We start from the raw sequence: 18,180 nt of genomic DNA, 5'->3' as shown, positions 1-18,180 counted from the left end.
GGAAACACAGGCAAGAGGTAGGGTTATGCTGGATACTATTTAATGAAGACTGCAAACCTAACCAAACATAAGTTGGAAGATATGAGAAGAGAAAGGAAAAAATTCAGATTTAGAATTTTATCAAATTTTCTCCCAGGTTGTATTACAATTCAAAACACACATATGAGCCCAGCATGGTGACATTTACCTATAATTCCAGATGCTAGGGAGGCTAAGGCAGAAGGATTAGAAATTTGAGGCCAGTTTGAGCAATTTAGCAAAACCTTGTCTCAAGATAAAAAATAAACCAGCCTGTGGATGCAACTCAGTGGTAACACACTTGCCTAGCAAGGCCTTGGGTTCTTTAAGCCCTAATACTTTAGAAAAATTATATATAGTATATGTTCAGCTCAAAGATAGGTATCCCATGAACTTGAGAAGGCCTTACCAGTAAGGCTGGGAAACAAAAGTCTTATGGCTATATAGGCTATATATGTATCTTTTCATATATATATATATGAAAGAAATCAAACCTTGGCACTTTGTCTAAAGTAATTGGTCTTGCAGTTTTTATTGCCTCTGATTCCATATGACAATAAAGAGAATTATGCTTATCCTGGCATATAAATTCACTTTTTTTTTACACTGAATGCTGTTAATTATCATTGAAGTAGCAAATATACACAAAATTCTGAGTAAAATGTAAATAGCATATGTTGCCAGAAGTGACCAGTATTACTCATTAGTCCAAAGGAAAAAATCTTATGCCCAGCACGCACCAACCACCCGGGCCCCTCCTGGATGAGGCTCTTGGCCTCCTCCTCAGAGCCCTCCATGCCCAATGGTGTCCTCTTGTCCTACACAGTGCAGGGCATATGCAGACCTTTGGCACTCTGTATTGCTTGCCCAATTCTGCACTCTGTCCACTGTGCAATGCTTTTGCAATTTGGTGTCTTGGTCTCTGTGGCTTCTGCATGCAAAAGTCCTGGTTGTACCTGTTGGGAGGCACCAAAAGAATAAAGGGGCCAGAAGCTCTTGCTCAGAAATAGCAAGTGTTGCCCTGTTCTAACCTCCCAGGACATGTGCAGTGCAGTGGACGCACGCCCCATAGCTGGAGTGGCCAGAAGATAGTTACAGCCATGAACTCTGTTAGAGCCTTTGCCTTGAGGCAGCCTGGTTTCTAGAGGCACAAGTACCTGCAGGATCATCGCTGCTAGTGGGAAATGCTTCAGGGCTTCTGCTTCAGGATGTGAACAGAGTGAATGTGAATGGCAGTGTGGCCTGAAATGCTTGAGGCTTAAATTCCACAGCAAAGACCCTCACACCTTCAGGGTGCATTGAAACAGGCAAGTCTGGGGCGCCTGCATCCACCTCCTCGTTCAGGCTGTGCTTGGAGAACTGTGGAGTTCTAAGCAAGCAAATGGGGGCCCACTTTCCCCAGAGTCCAGCTTGTTTGGGACCCTCGCACCTTCTGGGTGCACTGGAACAGCTAGATGGGTCTGGGGCACTTGCATCTGCCTCCTGGTTCCCGGCTGTGCTTGGAGGACTGTGGAGTTCTAAGCAAGCAGGCAAGCACCACCAGTTCCAGAGGCCCGGGGAACTGGGCGAACTGGGTATCAGAGTCCCAGGAGCTAAGGGCATAGAAGAGGATTTCCAACAGACCCTGAGGAAGCCTTAGAATAACACTTGAAACACTTGAAACACAGAAATATAAGAAAATGACAAAACGAAAGACCAAATTACAATCTCAAATCTCCAGCCATCCCAAGAAACCTTAGGAGCAATGTATATAGAAGAAAATATATGCTGTACTCCTCAAATAACGGACATAAAAGCAACTGAAATAAAAAAAGCCACTCTGGGAAGCATTAAAGGAATTCAAACTAGAAATAATCTCCCAGGTAAAAGAAAAATGATAAAAAAAAAATGAAAGAGATGCTGAACATATCTAAAGAAAACACAGTTTAAAAATTGGAGGAAATAAACAAAAAGATAGAATCTCTAGATGAGCAATATAAGAAACAAACAGAATACATAAAGCAGGTGCACAGAGATATACAGGAAATCAAAAAATACACTGAAAGCTGTAAAAACAGCCTCAATGAAAGTGAAGATACAATTTCAGACCTTGAAGACAAGATTGCAGCTAGTGAACAGGAAAGGAAAGATCTTTTAAAAATAACAAAGAATCAGGAAATAACAATTCAACACCTGCAAGATGATGCAAAGAAAAACAACATAAGATTGATAGGGATTAATGAAAAAAGAAGAAGATGACATAAAGAACGTCAAGAGGATATTTAGAGAAGTAATAGCTGAATATTTCCCAAACATGAAATCAGAAACCGACATCAGGATCAGGGAAGCATATAGAACTCCAAATAGTCATAACCAAAATAAAACTACACCCAGATGGCTGGGGATTTAGCTCAGTGGCATAAGTGCCTGCCTGGCAAGTGTGAGGTCATGAGTAACACACACACACAAAAAAAAAAAAAAAAAAAAAAAAAAAAAACCTACACCCAGACATATAATAATCATCATCCCAGAAATCCAACACAAGAATAGATTATCAAAAGCTGTCAGAGAGAAAAGACAGATCACTTATAAAGGAAAACCTATCAGAATCACAGCAGACTTCTCAGCACAAACAATGTCAAGAAAAGCATGGATTGAAGTATTGCAGATCCTAAAGGAAAATGATTTCCAACCTAGACTTGCAAAACTGTCCTTCAAAATTGATGGTGAAATAAGATACTTCCATGACAAAGAACAGCTGAAGAACTTCATGATCACCAAGCCAACCCTGCAAAAAATATCGAAAGACAGTTTAGATACACTTAGGAAAAAACCACTAAGCAAAGCAGATAATTAAACAGAACAGTAAGATAAAGATGCAACAGCAGAGAGATAACATGTCAACAATAAACCAACATATAACAGTTATAACCATTAATGTAAATGGTCTCTGCACCAATTAAAAGAAACAGACTGGCAGAATGGATCAAGAAACAAAATCCAACCATATGCTGTTTACAGGAAACCCATCTAACCCAGAAGGATACTCAGACTGAAAGTTAAAGGACGGAAAACAATATTTCACGTAACAGGAACCCCCCCAAAAAAAAGCTGAGTAGCCATTCTGTTTGCAGACAATGTGAACTTTAAACCAATAATGATTAGAAGAGACAAAGAAGGTCACTACATACTTCAAGAGGAAAACTTCAAGAGGAAGAGATAACTAACTTAAATATATATGCACCAAATTCTAGAGCACCCAGTTATATAAAGTAAGTATGAACAGAAATGAAAAATCAAATTATCAGTAACACAATTGTAACAGGAGACCTTAACATACCATTGACACCAAGGGACAGATCAACCAGACAGAAAATGAGCAAAGAAATAACAAAACTGAATCACACATGTGAACAAATGGACTTGATAGACATATACAGAGTTTTCCATCCAACAACATCAGAATACACATTCTTCTCAGCAGTACCTGGGTCATTCTCTAAAATAGACCATATATTAGCTCACAGAACATATTTAAATAAATGTAGAAGAGTTAAAATTATCCCTTGCATGTTATCGGATCATAGAGCTTTGAAATTAGAAATTAATGATAAAAGATACTGCAAAAATCCCACAAACACATAGAAACTGAATAACACACTCTTGAGTAACATCAGTGGGTCACAGGGGAAATTAAAGAAGAAATTAAACAATACCTACAAGAAAATGAAAATACAAATACAACTTACCGGAATCTGCAATGAAAAGCTATCCTTAGAGGATGCAATGAAAGCTGTCCTTAGAGGAAAATTTATTGCACTGAGTTCCCACATCAAGAAAACAGAATGAGTACAAATAAATAACCTGATGCTACACCTCAAACAGCTAGAAAAAGAAGAGCAAGTCAAGCCCAAAGCCAAAAGAAGAGAGGAAATTATAAAAATCAGAGCAGAAATCAATGCAATAGAGACTAAGAAAACAGTCCAAAGAATCAATGAATCAGAGAGTTGGTTTTTTGAAAGAATAACTAAATTGATAAGCCCCTAGCCAACCTTATTTTTAAAAGGGAGAAGAAAAAGCTCAAATTTATGCAATAAGACATGAAAAAGGTAAAATCACTACAGACTCTATAGGAATACAGGAGATCATCAACACCTATTTCAAAAACCTCTACTCTCAAAGGTTTGATAACACAGAAGAAATAGACAGATTCCTAGAAACATATGAAGCACCAAATCTAGGTCAGGAGAATGTAAAACTGCTGAATAACCCAATCTCTGTTAATGAAATTGAAAATGTAATTAAGTCCTTACCTACAAAGAAGAGCCTAGGCCTAGACGGATTCACTGCAGAATTCTACAAGAAATACAAAGAAGACCTAATGCTGACACTCCTCAAACTCTTCAATGAAATTGAAAGGGAAGCAATCCTTCCTAAGTCATTCCTGAAAGCAAATATTACTCTAGTACCAAAACCTGAGAAAGACCCAACTAAAAAAGAGAACTATAGACCGATCTCCCTAATGAACACAGATACAAAAATACTCAATAAAATATTGGCAAATAGGATGCAGCAAATCATCAAGAAGATTATACACCATGACCAAGTGGGATTCATCCCAGGCATGCAGGGATGGTTCAACATACATAAATCAATAAAGGTAATCCACCATATCAATAAAGCCAAAAGTAAGAATCACATGATCATTTCTATAGATGCAGAAATAGCTTTTGATAAGGTCCAACATTCATTCATGATAAGAACTTTACAGAAAATTGGAATAGATGGTTTTTACCTCAATATAATAAAGGCCATCTATGACAAACCAACAGCCAGTATCATACTAAATGGACAAAAATTGAAGGCCTTTACTTTAAAATCAGGCACAAGGCAAGGATGTCCTTTATCACCACTCCTATTTAATATAGTACTGGAAATACTAGCCAGAGCAATTAGACAAGAGAGAGAAATAAAAGGGGTAAAGATAGGAAAAGAAGAAGTTAAATTATAATTGTTTGCAGATGACATGATACTCTACATAGAAGAACCCCTAAACTCCATTGAAACACTCTTAGATATAATAAATTCAGTAATGTAACTGGTTACAAAATCAATACTCAAAAATCAATAGCATTCCTATACACTAACAACAAAATCACAGAGAGAGAAATAAGAGAAGCCACATCCTTCACACTAGTAAACAAAAAAATGAAATATTTAGGAATTACTCTTACGAAAGAAGTGAAAGACCTATACAGGGAAAATTATAATACACTGAAAAAAGAAATTGAAGATGATCTCAGAAAATGGAAAGACATCCCTTGCTCATGGATAGGAAGAATAAATATTGTGAAAATGGCCATTCTCCCAAAACTGTTATACAGATTCAATGCAATCCCAATAAAAACACCATCAACATACCTCATAGATCCAGAGAAATCACTCCTAAAATTCATCTGGAGTGAGAAGAGACCTAGAATAGCAAAGGCAGCTCTAAGCAACAAAGGCAAGGCAGGAGGCATCACAATCCCTGACTTGAAGTTATACTACAAAGCAACAGTAGTAAAATCAACATGGTACTGGAATCAAAACAGAGCCAAAGATCAATGGAATAGATTAGAAGATACAACCACAACTACAAACACACGAACCACCTTATCTTTGATAAAGGGGCCACACAGGTTCACTGGAAGAACAACAGTCTCTTTAATAAATGGTATTGGAAAAACTGGCTCTCCATTTGCCGAAAACTAAAACTAGACCCATGCCTATCACCATGTACTAAATTAAAATCTAAATGGATCAAAGATCTGAATATTAAAACAGAAATACTAAATCTATTGGAAGACAAATTGGGTAGAAACCTTGAAGACATAGGGGTAGGTAGAGAATTCATGAACAGGACTCAAACCGCACAGGAAATACTTCCCAGAATCAATAACTGGGACCACCTCTCATTAAAAAGTTCCTGCATGTCAAAAGAAATCTCCAGCATAGTGAAAAGAAAACCCACAAACTGGGAAAAAAAATCTTAATGAACTCTCTCTCAGACAAGGGACTCTTGTCTAAAACATATAAAGAATTAAAAAAAATCAGATCCCCAAAATTCAAAGATCCAATCCAAAAATGGGCATCTGAGATGAATACACAGTTCTCAGATGAAGAAATACAAATGGCAAATAAATGCATGAAAAAATGTTTATCATCATTAGTCATTAAAGAAATGCAAATTAAAACCACACTGAGATTCCATCTCACTCCTGAAATGGCCAGGATCAAGAAAACCATCAACAACAAATGATGGAGAGGCTGTGGGGAAAAAGGAATTCTCCTGCACTGTTGGTGGGAGTGTAGACTGGTGCAACCATTGTGGAGGTCAGTCTGGAGATTTCTCAAAAAGCTGGGATTTGGAGTCCCATTTGTTCCAGCTATTCCACTTCTAGGCATATTCCCTGAAGAACTGAAAGCATCATACCATAGTGATATATGTGTGCCTATGTTTACAGCAATACAATTTGTAATTGTCAGATCTTGTAAACAACCCAAGTGTCCATCAACTGAGGAATGGATAAAAAAGTTGTGGCATTTTTATACAGTGGAGTACTATTCAGCTATAAAAAAGGATCACATTGAGCTATTTATAAATAAATGGACGCAGCTTGAGACCATACTCATAAGTGAGATAAATCAAACTCACATGTATGAATACTTAATAGTTTCCCTATTGTAAGAAATGATTCAAATATATAAAAGTATGTGGTAATCATGATTCCCCATCATGTGGCTTTGAAGCCTTATAAAGTTTTCACTCATTAATTGGAATGGCTTTATTCTGGATTGTTTGATATTATTGCCTGTGATGATATGAACAGCTATTTTGAAGAAAATAATAGCTAGTGCTGATTTAATATCATCTTGTTTTGAAGTCCCACCACACTGTTGTTCTTCTGTCTCCATTGGTTTTATCATGTTTTATCTTACTGGATTTTATTATATGTGATAGTATAAACAAAAATTTTTATAGGCAAAGAGATAATATAGAAACCATTGTTCATTTTCCGTTAGCTGGTTCTAAATACCCTGTAATACTTTCATCCTCTTGAATGGTTTCACACTGTCTTGATATGTTTGATGCGATAGTATAAGAAGTTATATTCAAATATTTCAAGGAAAGAGACAGTATGGTAACTACTATTAAGTCGGGTTATCTTGTGGTGAACACTAGGTTGCTGAAATTTTCATATTTTGACCTGTATTGTTATGTTGTTATGTCCTCTTTTTATCTCAATCTCCTTCTTTTTCATAAAAAAAATTATTTTTTACTATTTTTTTAATTAAGGGAAAAAATAGCAGGATATATTATAGTAACTTTTTTGATTTCCTATTAACTTGATTTGAAATCCTATATTATTCCCACTATCTTGTTTTGACTGATTAGACTCTATTCCTTTCTGTTTGATAGTATCAAGTTTGATGGTATAGGCAACTACTTTGAGGGCAATAAGATTCACTATGATGCTCATTCTGGTTTGACTATTATCTTCTTTTGAAGTCCTGTAATGTTTCCAATGTTTAAGTTTTATTGGTCTTGTTCTGTACTGTTTGTTCAATTTTATTATACCTAATGACATAGGCAATTCTTTTTAAGGAAGCAAGAGGCATTATAGTAACCATTGTTGATAACCTTGTATTGTTTTTACATCATGTGCTATGTCTAGCCTTTGTTTTGACTGACTGCTTTGTTTTGTCATATTTGGTTTTATTCTCTTCCAAAAACAAAAAAAAAGTAATAAGAACTATGGGAGTAAAAAAACCCCAAAATGTGTAAATTTTGTTGTAAAAAAAAGAGGGAAAAAAAGTGCTCTAAAGGATACAACTGTAAGTGTGTTTAGATGTGTTAAGATAGATGACCATATTACAAAGTTTTTATTGGACCATTGAACACAACTGTTTGAAGTCTGTTAATGTCCACTTTGTATGCTTTAATCCTGTAACTTGAACAACTATTTCTAAGATGACAATATGTAATCTATTAAATCAATATGGATTTCTTACCATTTTTTAAAATTCTGTATTACTTGTACCCTTATACTGTTTTTTTCCTTTAAATAAAAAAATTCCACAGCAAAAATTAAAAACAAACCTGACAACCGTTGCAACTCTTGGTGAAGGGATAGGAAAGTAGGCACTCATGTATTGTTGAAGGGAATTATACAATAGAGGGCAATACCACATCCCTGATTTGACCCAGTGATTCTATAGCAAAAGTTGCCCCCTGCTAGCCAGTATACTTCAATATACTGCTCAGGTCATAGTTCTTGTTACCGCCCCTGTTACTACTGGCTCCTCAAAACAACTGGTCACTGTGATGCATATTGTAAAAACCAATCAAAGACAACCAAGTACTCTACCTCCTTACCTCCTCTTTCAACTCTGTAAAAATCTCCTTCTCTAGACCTTTGAGGCCTGACATTTTGAGGGACAACTGATTCCCTGTCAGTGCCCATCGACATAAAACAAATCTGCCTCCAAGTCCTGAGTGTCATTTTGGTGTTTCTGTTTGCTATTGCAGCTGGTATGTAGGAAGATCAATTGTACTGACCTCTTTGGTCACCAGTCATGGCCTTCATAGACAGAGCAAGAACCTTTCTAAGTCCTAATGAGAAGTTGTATCCTTAAAATTTCTTGAGTCCCTTTAGAGGTATGGAGGAGGATTGTTGACTCCCCTCTGAGTGGCTCATATCGGACCTAAAAGGGAGGATGTTGAGGTCTAGTCTGATTATCAGATAAGGTAAGACCTCCAGGGGCACCCCAGTTAGTCTGTCTATCAGTCTTGCTCAGTTCATGCAGGAAAAGAGATTGACCACCTCTCATTAGTCAGGACCACACTCAAGGGAAAGAGATTAGAATGTTTAACTTCTGAGTGCCTGTTGAATGAATGTGTGAGTGAATAAAACAGTATAAGCCATAAGCTGCTCGATCCATGCACCAAGATTGGAACGCACTGGTGGAGGTAGATAATTGGGCCCTCACCCATGGTTCTGTGGCAGTTAACATATGTCATGACAGAGGCCTTACACCCTCCCTAGCTAAGTCACGCCTAAGTTTCCATAGGAACATGGGCAGGTGGGCATCTAAATGGTCTCTCTCTTAAGGACACTGTCTTGGTTGTTTTTCTCTCATTGCTTGGACAAAACACCAACCCCCAAAATGAAGAAAGGAAAGGTGTATTTAGCTCTCACAGTTTGTGGAGGTTCCAGTTCATAATCAGCTGGCTTCAGAGCAGGGTGGCATGGCACAGCAGCAACACTTCAAGGCAGCAGAAGACAGCAAAAGCAGCAAGCACAAAATCAGAGGGTAGCAAGCCTCATTTCCTCCCTTATATTGTAAGCAGGCTACCCACCCACCAGGGCAGGTGTAGCACTACACAATCTTCATGCCTTCCTCTCACAGAGGATGGGAATATTTACAAATTGAGCATCTTGGCCCCCTGCTGAGTACCTTAAACTCTGATCTTTTCAAGTTGACAAAATGTATCAATCATTATAGGTACCGACCCTTTGTCATGCCATCGTTCAAGGATACACAACACACAAGTAGGAAACCTGAAATGGGAATTAATTAGCCCAAACCAATGGTCCTTGTCCAAGAATTTTAAAAAACGATTTTCTGAGATTATAGAGTGCCAAACTTCTCAAAGAAAAAAGAGACCCATTCTCCCTGAGGATTCTTCCTCAGCATCCTCTTCAGCCACTGCAGTTGCTACCAACACCTATCACTCCTCTCTCCTCTCCCAACTTGTCTGCTTCCAGCCAGCTGAACCAGTTCCAGCTAGCCACTGCTTGCATTCAGCCTCAGAAGCCCTCCTCCAGTGCCTCCCACTTCTTGGGATCCTTACATGCTTATCCCAGTCAGATGGCATCATCTAATTCCCATCTAATATGGCTGTCAGCAATTCTTTCTGGCTCTGTTCAACACAGAAGTGTTGCCACACTGAGAAAAAATTGAACTGTCTTTTGTCAGCCCTAATGAATAAGTTGACATGGACTTTCTCAAAGGTCACTCACCTAGAAGCATAAAATCAGTCAAGCACTTCTCATAGACATCAAAGAGTGGAGACAAAAAAGCCCATCAATATGTCAAAAGTTAGAGATAGGGGTATAGCTCAGTGGCACAGTGCCTGCCTGATAGAAAAACTATGAACATTTAGACAATGGAACTGAATTCTATGGCAGAAAAAGGTTATCATAACAGGCAACTGGGACTCTTGCCTGGTGCTGCATCTGCCCACCACAAACTTACAGCCTTGGAGGATATCTCACCAAACATGAATTCCTGTAACCCAGTCAGTCGGCCTCTCTCTCATTTAATCCTGTGCTTTACCCAAGAGAGAGATGATGCCTGCATCAGCCTGAGACAGATAATCCCAGTCCTGGAATTTTGAAAACTCTCCTCCCAGAGGTGTGAGCCAAAGACTTACCTCCAGGCCTGACCAAAAACCATGCTCCTATAGCAATTGAACTCTGCAATCCCCATTGACAGTATCTTATGTCACAGGAAGCACACAGGCATCCAGCCACACTTCAGCCATCTAAAAGAATTCCAGATCTTTTTTTTTTTTTTTTTTTTTTTTTTTGTCTTTTTCCTTATTATCGGTACCGGGGATTGAACTCACGACTGCCTACTTGCAAGGCAAGCACTTATGCCGTTGAGCTAAATCTCCAGCCCCAAGAATTCCAGATCTTGATGGACAGTTAATCACCTTGAATCATTCCTCTCTTCCTGGTAAAAATGCTCATTGGGGATCTACCAGCCAGTGAAAGATCTCCATGCACCTTGAATTCTGCAGTTCCTGCCCAAAGCACCCTTTTTGGACTGTTACCTCCAGATGTCACCTCCAAATGTCACCTGGACTGTTACCTCCAGATGTCACCTGTTACCTACAGATGTCACCTGGTTTCTTCTGCTTGTGGGTTGCTCCCATAAACCCCTTTAACTGGGAAAATTCTGAGACAAAACACATTCGCTTGGAGTCAATTGCCAAGGGGTTAATAACTCCACACTATTTTCAGGGAGGCCCTGACAACAGATTTGGCCAACCCAAGGTAATCCGTTTCTCTGTCCTCTCCTGCTTGCCATCATGGTCCCCTGGGGAAAAATACAATTATACACCCAGAGGTTTCAAAGCCACAAAATGCTTACAAACTGCCATACTGCTAAAATACACCTCTCCTGCTTGTAAAGCCAGTTCAAGATCTCCCAGTACTGTCAGTGCCACTGCAATTGACCTCAATATACATGACCTCAGTCTTCTGCCACCTACAGCCTGCTGGAACACCTGCCTGGACCTAAAAACAATGCCTTCTTCTGCCTTTGAGTGGCTCCTGTCAGTCAGCTCCTCTTCCCAGTCCTGAACTCAAAGGTTAACTGACCTAGACTCAACTTACCAGAGGTTCAGAAACTTGTTTGCCTTCTTTGAAGAGAGAGCCTTTCCCAAGCTACCTTGTAGCCAGTTTCTGCCACATATTGTGGGCAGAGCTTTTGTTTCTTTCCAGCAGGCAGCTTGGGTGTCATTAATCAGAAGTGCAGTGCTATTTTGTGCTGGGGAACTAGCAAGATCAGTGGTGAGTTCAATTCCTGGCACATACAAAAAAGGACCCCCCTGACAGATGCTGAGCACACCTACTTTACAGATGAAAGTAGCTCCGTTAAGAATGGAGGCTGGCAGACTAGATATGCCACGGTCACCTTGGACAAAGGTATTTTGGACAAGACTCCTCCACAGAGATGATCTGCACAATGAACTGCTCCTGCTCTCTGCTGCTGTCTGCCAATGATGCCAAACCTGTGCTCAAAACAATCTGGTCCAGAAGCCTAAGCCCCTGCCAGAGATCCATCTGATTACCTGAAACATCCACCCCAGCCAGAAAAGCTTTACCCCATACTATCTATTAATGTTCATCTGTACCTACTCAGGCTGACCCTGAGTGGACATTCCTTACCTGCACTGCAAATACAGCAGAAGTTTGTAGGGTTGTGAGAAATCATCCCTAGATATGGACTAGCCTTGATTACTGGCAGCAATAACAGGCCTGTAGCTGTAGCAGAGGTAACTCAAACCTTGCAAAACTATTGAAGATTAAATAAAAGTTATTAGTTTCTGCAACGCGGGCCAGGAGGAGAACAGGGTACCAGAGATCCGGCCATGGAGGGACTCAGGCAGCTTACTCACCCGCCCTCTTGGTAAGCGCCTGCAGCTTGGCCCTGGAGGAGAACCATTACCTGTGAGCCTACTGCCAAATGGGCTGAAAATCAAGCACTCTTCTCCCACCTGCCCTCTCCCCCCATAGCTACTGGGGATAGATGTTTCAACATCTCTTGGGAGGATGACCATATGTAGTATAGCAAATATGGGGGATTTCCTTCTATCTTCTGTTTGAAGGTATAGGTTGTTTTCACTGTTTTGTTATGTTTCTTTTGCTCTATTCAGTATTCTCAGTTGGTTTTATAATGTTCTATTTTTGGTTTGATTTTACAATACCTAATTGACTGGACAACTATTGTTAAGTTAAAGAGATATATCATAGTACTTATTACTACTATCCCAGTATCCTACTGTGAAATCCTGTACCAATTTCACTGCATTGTCTCAGTTGGCTTTGTTCTGTCTTGTGCTGCTGCTTTTTTACTACTTTCAAAATAAAAAAAAAAAAAAGAAATACATGTAAAGTCTCATGCATGTGTAGAATCTATAAACTGTTTATGAGAACTGATCTTATGACACATGATAAAATGAAAGATACTTTGAAGAAAAAGAGACACTAAAATACCCAGTACTGATCCTGGAGTGTCATAATATGAAGCTCAACAATAGTATTATTCTTTGTTTAGAGTGATATTAGCCTGCTTGACTTTATTCAATGTCAACATAATTGAAGATATGGGTATCTGCATCTATGTTTAAGTGTATAGGATTGATAACCATATTTCTAAGTTTTTGTTGGATAGTTGAACAGAACTGGTTGCAAATCTCACTGTTTGATCCCCACTTTATATGCTCCACTTTAGTATCTTGAATAACTATTTGTAAGAAGACAATCTGTAATCATCAACTAGTGATTTCTTACTGTTTATTTTTTCTTTGAAATTATGTATTATTTCTACCCATTTTATGTTTTGTTTAGTCTTTCTTTAAATTCAATTTTTAAAAGAAGACACTACACCCCCCCCCAAAGAAAGTAATAAGCACTAAGGAGTAATAAAATCCAAGATGTGTAAATTTTGTTGTAAAAAAGAGAGGGAAAAAAAAAAAAGAAAAAGAGCTCTAACGGATATAACAGCAAGTGTGTTTGGGGGTGTTAAATAGCTGACTTTATCAATGTTTTTGGAACATTGAACACAGCTGTTTGCAGTCTCCCTGTTTGAATGTCCACCTTGTGTTCTTTGATACTGTGATTTGAGGAACTATTTTCAAGAAAATAGTGTGTAATCTACTAGCAGGTAATTTCTTACTGTTATGGTTTTTTGTTTTGTTTTGTTTTGTTTTGTTTTGTTTTATAGTTCTGTATTGCGTGTACCCTTACGCCGCTTTGGTTTGTTTTGTGTTTTTCTCTTTTTCCTCTTAAATAAAAAAAAAAAAAAAAAAAAAAGAAGACACTACAGTACCCAGTGCTGATCATGGAGTGTCATGATGTGAAATCCAGCAATACTATTATTCTTTGTTCAGAATGATTTTAACCTGCTTTAGTTTGTTTAATCTAAACATAAATAAAGATATGGATAACTGCATGTATGTTTAAGTGTATAGGATTGACAACCATGTTACTAATTTTTTGTTGGGCAGTTGAACAGAACTTTTTGCAGTCTCTCTGTTTGAATTCCCACTTTACATGTTCCATTTTTGTACCTTGAACAACTATTTGTAAAACGACAACATCAACTAGTGATTTCTTACTGTTTATTTTTTTTCTCTGAATGTATGTATTTCTACCTATTTTCTGTTTTGTTTAGTCTTTCTTTAAATAAAAATTTAAAAAAATAAATAAAAGTTATGTACAGCATAGAGGTCACAAAGTTCTGAAAGGTTAAAGAAATAAAGCATAACACTACAGGAATAGCTCATAACCACTTAGCTAGAGGTCCAACCATACCTGTAGAAACCCCTACACATACATATAACCCACATGCAAAGTTTCAGAAATTCACATTTAGATCCACCGTTCCAAAGTTCTGAAGACACAATGCATTCAAAACCCTGCTCTGGTCATTCTGGATGCTGACCAGTCCATGCATGGCTGAAGCTTGAGGACAACGTTCATATGATTACTCCATACCTCAATGCATTATTCCTCTTGATTTTTGTGCCTTTTCAAGTGGCTTATCCTAGTCCTTGCTTCCACTTCATCTTGTGTGTATTGTATTTTCCAACTTGGATTTGCTCCCAAGCCCCCTGCTAGCTATGATTTTTGCCTTAGCTCTAAGATTTGATGAGTGTCTAAGATACACTGGACACTTTCCTAGATCACTCCCTCACTCTCTTGCCAGAGACAACTTAGGGAGAGTCTCTATAATAAGGGAAACAAACTACAAACTCCTGTGGGAAAATTCCAATTGTGGGGAACCTTGTATAGGGCCAATCCTAGGACCACTGACAGCCCTAATGTTACTGCTTCTATTGGGCCTTGTCTCAAAAGATCACATGTGACATGCCCAGCAAAGATTTTCTGGGGAAACTAAAAGAGGGGAGAAATGTAGCAGAAAATGCCCCACCCCCAGCCAGTATACTTCAGTTGCCTGGTTAATAATCTCTGTTACAGTTCCTGTTACTGCTGTCTTAGAAATGGCTAGTGACTGTGATGCACAGCTGGCTACTATGATGCATGTTGTAAAGCCAATCAAAGCCAAGTACTCTACCTCTGTACTTCCCCTTTCAACTCAATAAAAACCTCCCTTCCTGGGCCTTCAAGGCCTGACATTTTGAGGGACAACTGAGTCCCTGTCAGTGCCTGCAAACATAAAAGAAACCTGCCTTCAAATCCTGGGTATCATCTTGGTGTTTCTGTTTGCCATTGTGGTTCCATTTCTAGAAATCTACCCTGCACGTATCCTCTCTGTTGTGAAAAATGGTGCACGCTCATCATGTAAGTGGCCCCCGTATCCAATACAGAACAAGATCCTCAGGGGATGACAGAAAAACGTATATGTAAAGCCCAGGGCAGTAGCACATGCCTATAACCCCAGCACTTGGGAAGCTGGGGAAGGAGGACCACTGAGAGTTTAGGGCCAGCCTGGGACATACTGTGACCCTATCTCAAAAAAAAAAAAAAACATATACTCACACACCACATATGTATGTATATATGTGTATGTGTCTGTATGCACAGTGTTTTTTCCTAGCATTCTGTGTATTTAACACTTTTTATCTCAACTAAGCACTTATCAGAGACCATAGCTTCAGCATCAATAGACTGCCTGGCATGTGGTAGTTGAAGCAAAGCTTATTTCTGTGATAGAGGTTTGTTTGTGTTTACATTATCATTCACACATGTTTTTATTTTTGATGTTACCTTTTAGGTTTTATAAGCAAGTAAATAACTGATGTGCAAGTGCTGATGCCTGTTCTGAGCACTCATCACATATTTGGTATTTTATTTTTTGACATTTTATTCCCTGCTAAGTGTACATAGTACAGTATAGTAGAAAGCTCCTGGCAAAACAGGAAGAGAAGAGAGGTGATACTCATAGCCTGCCACATAGGAAAGGAAAGCTAAGCACCCGTGCTGTTAGTGTAAGTGAGACATGGGCATGGCATGTGCAGTTTCATGTGTGAAGACTGCCTTGGGTGTGAAGTTGAGCAGTCAGATGCAAGCTTATCTTTGAGGTAGAGTTCTTTTTATTGGTATTTTCATTGTAGTTCATATAGGAATTTATTTCTGATATCAACTTTTAAGTTTTGTTAGGAAGCTTATGTGAAAATGTTGATGTTTCTTCTAAATGCACAATACATATTAAGAATTTAATAATTTATATTATTGACATTTTCTATTTCTACTAGCTACACACTGTATAATATAACAAGAATCTCCTGATAAAATAGCAAGACCACTGAGATATAAAGTGTGTCCTATAAAAAGGCCAGGAAAACAAAAGACATGTGCTGTCAGTGCAAGAGATGCATGTGAACAGAACATGCTGTTGTCATGCATGCAGATTGCCTTCAATGTGGTAATCAAAGTAAAGATTTAAAAAAAAATTTTTTTTAATCGGTACCAAGAATCGAACTCACAATTGCCTGCTTGCAAGGCAGGCACTTATGCCACTGAGCTAAATCCTCAGCCCCAAACAAAGATTTTTTTGTAGAGTTCTATTGATATTTTTGTTGTAGCTCATAGTGGAATTTATTTCTGATGTTGCTTTTAGACCTTGCAAATCAAAAACCAGTTTATGTTGAAAATTTTGATGCTTTGTATAAGCAATGAATATTAAAAACTTGATAGTTTATTTTGTGATTTTTTCCTCTTAAGTATTCATTTTAATAAAATTCATAAAATTAAAATTGATAATTCATCAATAGACATATTTTAAAGAATAAATATGGGTCTAACAGACCCACTTTCATGCTCCTTGATGACAAAATTGGTCTTATGCTCAGGTAACTGTAATTTATTAGAAATGAGCTATGTCCATTAACTCTACTTCACTATCAGAATAAGAATATAACTTTCCAGGGCCTGCGGTAGCTGTAGGGATAGAGGAGTGAATGAATGCTCCTAGTGTTAGTCAGCCTTTTGTTACCATAACAAAATACCTGAGGCAGTCTAATGAAAAACAGGAGAAGCCTTGGAAGTAATGGGGATCATAATCCCTGGGTTTAAACTGTACTAAAAAACTACTGTGATTAAAAAAAAAACAAAAACCAGCATGGCACTGGTCAAAAAACAAAACAAAACATACCTGATGTCTGATGACCAATGGAACAGATTCAAAGATGCAGAAACAACTCCATACATACTCAGCAGCTGTATCTTTGACAAAGGGGCCAAACACTTTCTGGATAAAAGATATCCTCCTTAGTAAATGATGATGAAAAATAGGCTTTTCACATGCCAAAGATTAAAAATAGACCCATATCTTTCACTATGCACTAAGCTGACATCTAAATGGATCAAAAATCTAAATAGTAAAACAAAAACACTAAATCTAGTGGCAATAGAATAGGTAGAACTGTTGAAGACACTGATGGAGGCAAAAATGTTATGACAAAATTCCTATTGCAGAGGAAGTATCACAAAGAATCAACTATTGGGATCTCAACTTATTAAAAAGCTTTTGCACGAAAAAAAAAAATTATCGATAGAGTAAAGAGAAGCCCATACTGTAGGAAAAAATATTTTGCTAGCTGTTCCTTGTCACTGGCCATGAGAGTGCTCTAAATTCCCGGGAGGTAGGGGGAGAATGATGAGAGGATGAAAAAATAAAGATAGAGACAGAAAGCTGGGGTCAGGCAGAGCTCTTCCTGCAGATGAGAGGAAGAGACTGGTCAACCACCACAATGCGTTTCTTTTATACACTTGTCATACCACGCCCCTTTGCTTAACTAGCCAGCTCACTTCTTACCTCCCTGTTCTGGGGCTGGGAGGCCTGTTCACGTCCAGCACTCCACACCCTCAGGGCATTTCTCAGGTGCTTCATACCCTTGGGGCACTCGGCTGGTCACTTGTGCTTTTGGCTCTGCAGGTGTGAACAATCACTAGCTCAGCAAGTGCCAGCATTTCCTCACACAAAGAAGTGGCATCTAGACTATATTAAGAAAATTTAAAAATCAGATCTTCCAAATGTAAGGACCCAGTCCAAAGACAGGCATCTGAAAGGAACAGACCCTTCTCAGGTGAAGAAATAGAAATGACACTTCAATGTATGAAAAAATTCTTCAGCATCCCTGGTCGTTCCAGAGATGCACATTAAAACAATGCTGAAATTGCATCTCACTCCAGAAAGAATGGCTATTATCAAGAAAGCAAGCAATAAGAAATTCTAATGGAGCTATGCAGGAAAAGAAATGCTTCTCCACTGTTGGTGGGAGTGTAGACTGGTACAACCACTGTGGAAATTAATGTGAAAATTCCTCAAAAAACTAAAACTAGAGGTTTCATTCGACCCAGCTATTCTCTTTGGTATCTTCAC

This window comes from Cavia porcellus, unplaced genomic scaffold (genome assembly GCF_034190915.1).
Source record: "Cavia porcellus strain 051 isolate PalLab524CR breed Dunkin Hartley unplaced genomic scaffold, mCavPor4.1 scaffold_30, whole genome shotgun sequence".
In the NCBI taxonomy this organism is placed as follows: Eukaryota; Metazoa; Chordata; class Mammalia; order Rodentia; family Caviidae; genus Cavia; species Cavia porcellus.
Note: the sequence above shows the minus strand (reverse complement) of the source record.